Raw genomic sequence first — 9,632 nt, 5'->3', positions numbered from 1 at the left:
CTTGAGTCTTTTTGTCTTTAGAGCTGTGGATTTCCTTCTGCTCTTAACCTAGCTGGAATTTAACCAGATGCTATACCCCGCCTGGTTGTGCAGGTCTGCATGGTTCTGGGGTGGGGATGCCATCACCATAGCCCATGTGTGTGGTGGACTGCAGTGTGCATTGTGAATTCTATATGGCTGTGGCCAGTGGACCTGCATGGGTGGCCACTTTTTCTTCCAGGTCTCCACCCGGCTCTCCTTTATGTGTCCCTTTACCTGCCTGCTCATTGGCTAGTGGTTGTCCTCAGGACTCCGTCTTTGTCCATCATTTTGAGGAGCCCTCATCTACACCTGTGGGTATGACTACTATATAATGCTGGTCCAGCCTACATCTCCACCCCAGGTCTCAGACACTTTATATACTATGCTTTTGTCCCCTGCATGAGGATATTTCCAGGCACTGTGGACTCAGTAAGTTCAAATTAGTTTCCTTCCAAAAATCTTTTGTGTTCTTGGAAATCTTAGGAGGAAACAGAGTAGATCTGCCCCTCTCTTGTTACCCCACAAGAACCTGTTAGCCCCCTAGTTCTGCAGGACTGGCCTGCTCCATGGCTCATGGAGGTCTTCTGGGATTTAGGCCTTAAATTTTTTTTTTTTTTAATTGAGTCTCATCGTCTTTTCAGGATTACCATGGAAACTTATTTTGTCTCCTCATTCACTCCTGAGCACTGGCGCTGATGCGGCACAGTGGCATGATATGGTGTCTGACTGCTGCCTGCACAGTTGTGGACACGGACACACACACACACACACACACACACACACACACACACACACACACACACACGTTTGCTCCACGCCTGCTGAGTGAGCAGTGTGCACTGGAAGTGTGTTAAAGAATCAAGAAATGCTGAATTGTGGAGGCGATGATTCCGTTCTTCCCTGTTTGGGGAGGATGGCTGAACTTCCTGGTCACTGAATCTTGTTCCCCCAAGGGAATGTGCCTTGAGTCAAGAGCACATGTAAGGGCTTATTTTTCCTCAGAGCAAAGCCTCAGTTTGAGCCACACTCACTCACTTTCTGAGCAGAAGGGAGAACCCCAGTCCCAGAGAGAGAATTCCACAGCCAGTGAGGTGCATGTGCGCAGGGCAGCCTCAGAGCTCCAGATGACATGCTATTGAGGTTCCTGGCAAGAGCTCTGTGCATGCAAGCGGTGGCTCTGGGGACCAAGGCTGTAGCTGGCCACAGAGTATGTGCAGGTAGTGAGGGCCTGATGCTGGGTACACAAGACAGCAGGGTGGGGACACAGACAGAAGGATGTGTTTGGAGTGAGTGGCCAGCCACTGTCTTGACCACTGCCGGTTTTACAGAGACACAGGCATCCAGGTGGACTGCTTTCTAATACTATTTTTTTTTTTTTTGTTTTTTGTTTTTGTTTTTTTCGAGACAGGGTTTCTCTGTGTAGCTTTGCGCCTTTCCTGGAATTCACTTGGTAGCCCAGGCTGGCCTTGAACTCAAAGAGATCCACCTGCCTCTCTAATACTAGTTTTTATCACACATAAATTTATCCCTAAACAATAACATGCTTAATTTTTAACGTATTTTTGAGAATTTCATACATAGATTTTGATCACACTCTTCCCTACTCCCAGCTCCTTCCAAATTCTCCCACCCACTTACCTATCCAGCTATTCAGAAAATGCAGTCAGAGGGTTCCAGGTAAGATGGTATATTAGAAGTTACCTGCCCATCTTCCAGAGGTTACCTGAGCCTTATGGGTAGAGATTGATACAGACGGTCCATTGAGGGCTGGCCACCTCGATAGCTACTTATCCTCAGCGCTTTGATCAGTTCTGAGTCTCTGCCTTACCTCTGACCACTGCAGAGAGAAGCTTCTCCAGCCAAGGTTGAGGGCAGCACCAATCTATGGGCATAAGCATAAATATTCAGGAGGTGTTTGACAGCATGTCCATTTAGCAAAGCAACAGTAATGGATCCTTATAAGACCCTATGACCTCCAGACTTGTGGGCTTTTGACCAGCCTGAATTCCTTCTTGTAGAACAGGCCTCAAAAACAATCCAAAACACCAGGCGGTGGTGGCGCACACCTCTGATCCCAGCACTTGGGAGACAGAGGCAGGTGGATCTTTGTGAGTTCGAGGCCAGCCTGGTCTACAGAGCAAGTTCCAGGACAGCCAAGGCTCTTACACAGTGAAACTCTGCCTCAAAAAGCAAACAAACAAACAAAACTACAAAACCCACTCCCAAACAAACAAACAAACAAAAAACAAACAAGAAAGCAAACAGCAAAAAACAACAAAACCGTAAAAAACCCCAAAGCTGTTGGTTATCCCTATAATCTCCATGCCACGATTATTGCACCAGTGTGCACATCCTGCCTAGCAGGCTGGTACTGAAGCATTCAGGAATGGCTGCAGAGATACTACCTTTTTTACTCTCTGAGTGGCCTGCATAGCATCTTCCAGCCCTATTACATATATTTTCGAAAGTTTCAAAGCATTTTCACATGAAATCGGTTTTTTTTTTTTTTTTTGGTTTTTCGAGACAGGGTTTCTCTGTGTAGCTTTGCGCCTTTCCTGGAACTCGCTTTGGAGACCAGGTTGGCCTCGAACTCACAGAGATCCACCTGCCTCTGCCTCCCGAGTGCTGGGATTAAAGGCGTGCGCCACCACCGCCCGGCTGAAATCGGTTTTTATTCTGGAAATTTTTTTTTTTTTTTTTTTTTTTTTTTTTTTTTTTTTTGGTTTTTTGAGACAGGGTTTCTCTGTGTAGCTTTGCGCCTTTCCTGGAGCTCACTTGGTAGCCCAGGCTGGCCTCGAACTCACAAAGATCCGCCTGCCTCTGCCTCCCGAGTGCTGGGATTAAAGGCGTGCGCCACCACCGCCCGGCTTATTCTGGAAATTTTTACAATTAAATTTTTAATTTAAAAATTATCTTGGACACTAGACATTGTAGGCAGTCTTGCATTTAAAAAAAAAAAAGAAAAAGAAAGTGAAATCATAGACAATCCCACAACTCATGCATCGTCTCAGGATAAAACACCTAAACAGCTGGTATTTCTGGTGGCTCGCAGCGTTTGGCCTGTTCTGACCTATACTTTAGCTGAAGTGTGCCAAGCCATCTGGGAACTAAATTCCCAAACTGGAAATAAGAATTCCCAATCCTTCCTGAATAGCTAGAAAATGTCACAAGTAAACTTTGTCTTAAGTTGACATTTCTTTGTAACTTGATAAAAATATGCATGTGGGGGAGGGGCTTATAAGACCCCACTCGGAGCTCTTAGAAGTTAATGTTTGCTGGGGGAGGGGAGTCATTTCCCTCAGGGGTGGAGCCTCTGGCAAGTGCTCAAGTGTCAGGAAATAAGTGTGGTCCAGGAGAGCAACCCTAACTGAACTCACTGGGCCCCCCAAACCTCAAACAAACAATAAAGGACATGAGAACAGGGGAGGGGCTTATTGGGAAGGAAGAGTCACTATGATTGGGATGGATAAGGGCACCTAGATTATACATGTGTAAAATTGCCGAATAATAACAAATAATCTTAAAATTCTAGAAAATAACATCACTTCAAGAGGAAGAGTACCTACTTCTCTTCAATGTTTGACCACACAGGTTTCACTCTTCAAAAAACTTTTGCCACTAACACCTTGAAGCATCTAGTAGGCAGCGTTAAAACTATCAATCATTCCTACTACACAATGTGATTTTTTTTTGAGGTTTGCTAGTCATCCCAGACTAGTTTTGAACTCATGAGACTCTTGCCTCAATTCCCTTGAGTGCTGGGATCACAAGAATACAGCACAACACCTGGGTACTTTTGATGAATCAGAAAGTGTCCTAAGTTGTTTGGATTGTGTTACAAGTGAGTCAGACAACTTTCAACACTCAAAAGGAAGTGAGCACCAACACTCTTTGGCGTGGGAGCCACCGTGGCACATTTTAGTGGTGGTGGCATCATCATCCTCACCATCATTAACACCATCATCATCATCACTGTTGTACCCAGAGTCCCCTAAAGACCACCAAGAGACCGAATCCAATGCAAAAGCAAAGAGCCTTTGTATTGTTATGAGTTAACTCTGGACTCTCTGTCTAACGCAGCAGCAGAGCAGGAGAGACCCTGCGTAGCAATGGGGCAGGGTTTTTAAAGCAAAGGAGGCTTGGGGTCTCAGACTACATAGGAACAGACTCAGGATTGGTTTATGCGAGTGGCAATCATGTTAGTAACTTTTAATTGGCTGGGGTTAGTTGGGGGTTACAGTCACCATTTTTGGGCAGGCCGGAACAAGGCCCAGGCTTTGTCTGTGAGCTGCCATGGAAGCTGGCTGGCCTAGCACGTACTGATTGTGGGGGCTGACTCAGGGGCCCAAGCTCTGTCCTTGACCCATGCATGTAGCTCTAAGTTGGTGAGGGGTCCCAGACAGTAAACAACTGGCTGAACCTTGAGCGGTCAGATTACAGGCAGCAAGGGAGCTACTGCCAGGACTATGTCTTTTGTTCATGGCCCTCCTAGAAACTGCTGCTCAAGTCTCAGGAAACTGAAATTGAGGCCTGATCTCTGAGAGAAGACTGAGCAGCCTGTTATGGCATCTGCCTGGTCCTTTCAATCACCACTACTACCATCACCAGCAATCATCATCATCATCATCATCATCATCATCATCATCATCATCATCGATACCACCCCCCCCACCACCCCACCGCCACCCTCAATCACAATCATCATTATTCACTTCTTATTCCTCATCTTCATTAGCAAATTTGAGTCACATTTTAGTGTGAAATGAGAATCATCTCAGTTTCTTCGAGAATTAGGCACCAGTGGAACAGAAAACAACCATGTTGCAATAAGAGGAAGGAGAGCACATCCGTGCAGAGGTCCTGTTTGGAACGGCCTACCCTAGATCAACAGCAGATGTCACCAAAGGACCTTAAGATCAGCTAAGAGACTTGGTGCTGTTGTTATTAGAGCCCGATTTCTGCTTCATCTCCCAAAGACTCTTCTGGTATGAAGTTCTGGTTAAGAACACAGTCTCAGGTGTGTAGCTGGGCATAGTGTGTGAACAAGTCATACTTTTTGAGGTTATTGTGAATGGGAGTTTGTTCAATGATAACTTTCTCAGCTTGTTGGTATATAGAAAAGCTACTGGCTTTTTCTTTCTTGTCTTTCTTTCTTTCTTTCTTTCTTTCTTTCTTTCTTTCTTTCTTTCTTTCTTTCTTTCTTCTTTCTTTCTTTTTCTTTTTTTGACTACTGGTTTTTCTAAGTTGATTTTGTTGGCCATTCCTAGAAATTTTCTGGTGAACTTTTGGGATCTCATATATATATATATCATCAGTAAATGGGAGTAATTTGATTTCTTTTCCTGTTTGTATCCCTTTAATGTCTGACATCAAGAGATGCTCTGGGCTAAGTTTCTGTGCTGTACATAGTCTTTCGGTGTTCATCCCTGGCTTTAGGGAAGATGTGTTTCCATAACTGTGTTCTTAGCTCTCTGGGGCTGGGTAGTATATACTATTCTGTATGTCATCAAGCATCAGTCTTATTGATGAAAATAGTCAGCTCTTGAGTTACCAGGTCTGAAAGTCTGTGACTTTTGCAAGAGAACTTTTAATTTCAATTATAGGCTCACAGGGTAGTGAAAAAATGGTACAAAGAGTGCTTTATGAATGTATGCTCTTTCTTCCACAGAGCTACATTGAATATAGCTGTGACGTAATCAAATGAGGGAGTTAGCACTGGCCTGTCACTGTTAACTAAACTGTAGACCTAATACCATTTTCACTTGCTTTAAATAGCCTTTGTGTCTCTGTGTGCTTGCATATGCATGCATACAATCACTATTGGTTTGTTTTCTCTCCCATTTAGATTGTTTTAGTCAATCATCTGAATCTAAGCAGCATAGAATGAATACTATTCTTTATTTCCATATTCTGCCCCAACCCTCTTATCTCCTCCAACTAAAAACTTATTCTCCACCTCCACAGTGTTGCTGTCTCAAAAATTTTATATAAATGAAATTGCATCATATGTAATCTTTCAAAGCAGACCTTTTTTGTTAATACAATAATCTTGAGGCCTGCCTAGATTCTTGTATGTATCAGTAGTTATTTCTTTTCATTTCTGGGTAGTATTCCATTGTATGAAATAAAATTGCTAAGGGTATTTGTGTACCGGCATTTTATGAATGTTGTTCCCCCACCACCCCCAGGACTAAGGTTTAGGAGAAGACAGGGCTCTGTGTGCCTGTTCCCTGAGCAGTTTCTGATCACTTCTTGACTCTAGGTCTCTGTAGTAAGCTCCCTGGAGAGGCCCATGAAGATGAGATTGTGAGTGGATGTGAAGTCCCCAGGGTCTCAAGTCCTCGGCATTTCTAAACTGATAAGTAATTCTGTATCTGTAGGATTTCATTAGAATGCCATCATAGGGGCTGGTTTCTCTGTGGACCACCCATGTGGGCATTAGGATTACTTGACTGTCTTGTGAATCCAGCTGGAGGGATGAGAAAAGAGGAAGATGTGCATTTGGAGCTTGTCCAACTCCTAAGTCACCAGATGAGGAACATGGCCCTTCAGCTCAGGGCACAGGCAGATGTCATCACTTCTGGGATGGGCAGAGAACCAAACAAACTTAAGTCTTGCTTCCCAGATATAAACAAAGGCCATTGCTCTACCTCTAGACTAGGTGCAAGAAGTCATACTGAACCCAGGAACCAATGCTAGTACCAAGCAAAGTCTTCTGACCACAGAGAAAGAAGCACAAAACAGCTGTGTAGATCAACCACAGGCACACTGCCTGGCCCAGCAACTTTGAAAAGAAATGCAGTTTCTGCAGAGTTCAGGACTGTCCACAGTTTTAGGCATCTGCCACAAGTTAGGAGTCAGTAACAGAGGTCTGAGCTGTGGAAACTAAATAACACACCCAGAAACAATGAACCTAATAAATTGGATGTTAAATTAGGAACTATTTAGAGATCAATGCAGATGGAACCACAGCATCCCGAAGCCATGGGACGCAATGGAAGCAGAGTTGAGAGGATTTTAACTATTCATGTGTATATTAGGGCACCTCCCCCATGGAATCTCAAATCAACAGTGTAACTGCAGGTTTGGGGTGACTAGGAATTGAAGAGCCAACTAGCACAGAGACAGAAATAATAGCATAGAGCAAAGATAAAGACACTATGAATAGAGAAAGGAAAAGGAAAGCTGTAGGAAACTGAAAACAAGCTTGTTTTGTTTTAAGGGTCCACAGACCTGATGGATCTCTAGCTAGTTGAAGGCGACGGTTGATCTTCATCGTCAACCTGACGGGGTTTGGAGTCACCTAGGAGACACATTTCTGGGCATGTCTGTGGAGGTGTCTCTAGAGAGGTTTGACTCACTGTGAATGTGAGCAGAACCATTCCAAGTACTGGCGTCCCAGACGGAACGAAACAGACAAAAGAGGTCAGCTGAGCACCAATTTCTCGTGCCTTTTGTTTGCTGGTCTCCCTAGGTTTGATAAGCACACACTGCTGTGACACCCTTCCACACTTCCACACTTCTGTGATGTTGTCTTCTAATTCTTTCTCTTCATCTTCCTAGTCGACTGACATTCCAACCATTTGTCTTCAGTGATATCTGTCCAACTTTTAAAGTGTTCGCTTTAACACACTGGTAATGCGTGGACTTCCTTGCCGTGAGTATGAACACAGCAAGTAGCCTAGATTGTGGGCAGCTACTTTGGAAGTACAGAACAGATGATGAAATGAATTAGAAGATAAAGATCTTGACCCTGTCTACCCTGTCTACCCCTTTGCTTTTATTCTTTGCAGTCTCTTGCTAGGCCAAAGCCCTTCACCAGTCCCTGCCCTACTGTCTGCCATGCATCGAGGTCCACTGAGGCTCCGGTCAACTTCAAGAAGGTGCTCACAGGGATGCAGTCAGTTCCTCCCTCACAGGGATGCTCCTGACGATCTCTTCACAGTTGATTTTGGCTCTAGTGAGTTTACCGTTTTGGTGGGAATAGGAAACTGGCTTAGAAAACAAACTATCCCAGTTAGGAAGACATATTTGAGAACGCAATACCTGAAGTCATCTTTTTGTTTGTTTGCTTTTTTGATACAGGGTCTCATTATGTAGCATTGACAGGCCTGAAACTTACTATGTAGAGCACTCTGGCCTCGAACTCGTGGAGATCCACCTGTCTTTGCCTCCCAGTGTTAGGGTTAAAGGTGTGCACTACCACACCCAATTGTAATAATTTTTGAGTTGTTATATGAAATGTAATTATAGATACATGCAATTGAGATTTCCTACATCCAGTGCCCCTTTACCTCTGTGGCGGGTCAGCAGTGAGCCTGCCAGCTTAGGAAATTCTGCAGACACTAAGTCTTTCGGAGAAATTTAGGATTACATGGTATACTCCCCTGCCAAGTGCCGACCAGCAAGGCCTCCTCTCCACTATGCTTATTGGGCAGCACCCAAGAGGCAGGGCGCTTTCCTGTTCGTCGACACAGCCGTTCTCACTCAACTGCTGTGGTTTCTAAGAGGAAGGAAAAGTTGGCTACACCCAAAGAAGTGGCAGCGGTTGCCTTTGTATTCAGGAAAAAGCGAGCATCTGTGGCAGTTAGCGTGGACACTGTGTACTGTGTTACAGCCAGGCCGTGCCTAACTGTGGCAGTTAGCATGGACACCGTGTACTGTGTTACAGCCAGGCCGTGCCTAATTGTGGCAGTTAGTGTGGACACCGTGTACTGTGCCGCGGCAGGCCAGCCCAATGCCTAATTACTAGAGTTTGGATTATAGTCTAGGAGTAAGTTGGCTGTGGACAGGTTCCTGTTCTGAACTGCAAACCCTACGGTTTATGTGCGAAAACTGCCCTGTTGTTCTGCAGAAAGCTTGGCAGTCCCTGCTGGAGCCAAGTCCAGGCTGGACTCCAACAGGCAGAATGAATGCACAGACCCTGTTTAGTGGGGTCAGCCAGAGGATGAGATACCTACCTCACATAGGAGAAATATTGGGCAATCAGTGACTGGAGAAAGCATAATTTTTTTTTTTTAACCTATGAACAAAGCGTAAGATCAGGAGTAGGGCAGAATTCTACTTTGCCCCTGTGGGAGGAGGGCCTTAATTGGCCTCCCCTCTGGTCACCTCTGTACATCCATGGCTGGAAAGTCAGTTTGAAGAAGACTGACCGGAAAGTCTTTTCAAAACTTGTAAAAGGGGGAAAAATGAGGAAAGGCTCTAGAGAGACTGTGCTCCGCGTGCGGGCCACAGAGCGAGAGGAGAAGGGCACAGAGAGATTCATTCTGGGCCGGGAGGGGCGGGGCCAGCGGGATAGCAAGGTTAGGCATGCTAACAGTTACATCCTGCCCCAGGCTGTGTTCTGTCATGTCTTCGTCTATTAAATTCAAGTTACTGGAAAATATCCAATAAAAGATGTAATATATGAGAGCACAGCACATGTTTGGCATGTTTGAGAGACTTGGAACTCATCTGGACCCAACATCTCCCTGTGTCTGAGCACAGGCCACTCACCAGGGCTTCAGAAGCGAAGACAAAGATGAGCCCTGGTGGCTGCATTACCATCTATGAAATCTATGAAATCACATCCTTAGCTGTTCACAAAGAGCTTCAATTACAGAGACCTG

Source organism: Peromyscus maniculatus, chromosome 3, assembly GCF_049852395.1.
Source record: "Peromyscus maniculatus bairdii isolate BWxNUB_F1_BW_parent chromosome 3, HU_Pman_BW_mat_3.1, whole genome shotgun sequence".
Taxonomy (NCBI): domain Eukaryota; kingdom Metazoa; phylum Chordata; class Mammalia; order Rodentia; family Cricetidae; genus Peromyscus; species Peromyscus maniculatus.
The sequence above is the reverse complement of the archived record's forward strand: the minus strand, read 5'-3'. Positions refer to the sequence as shown.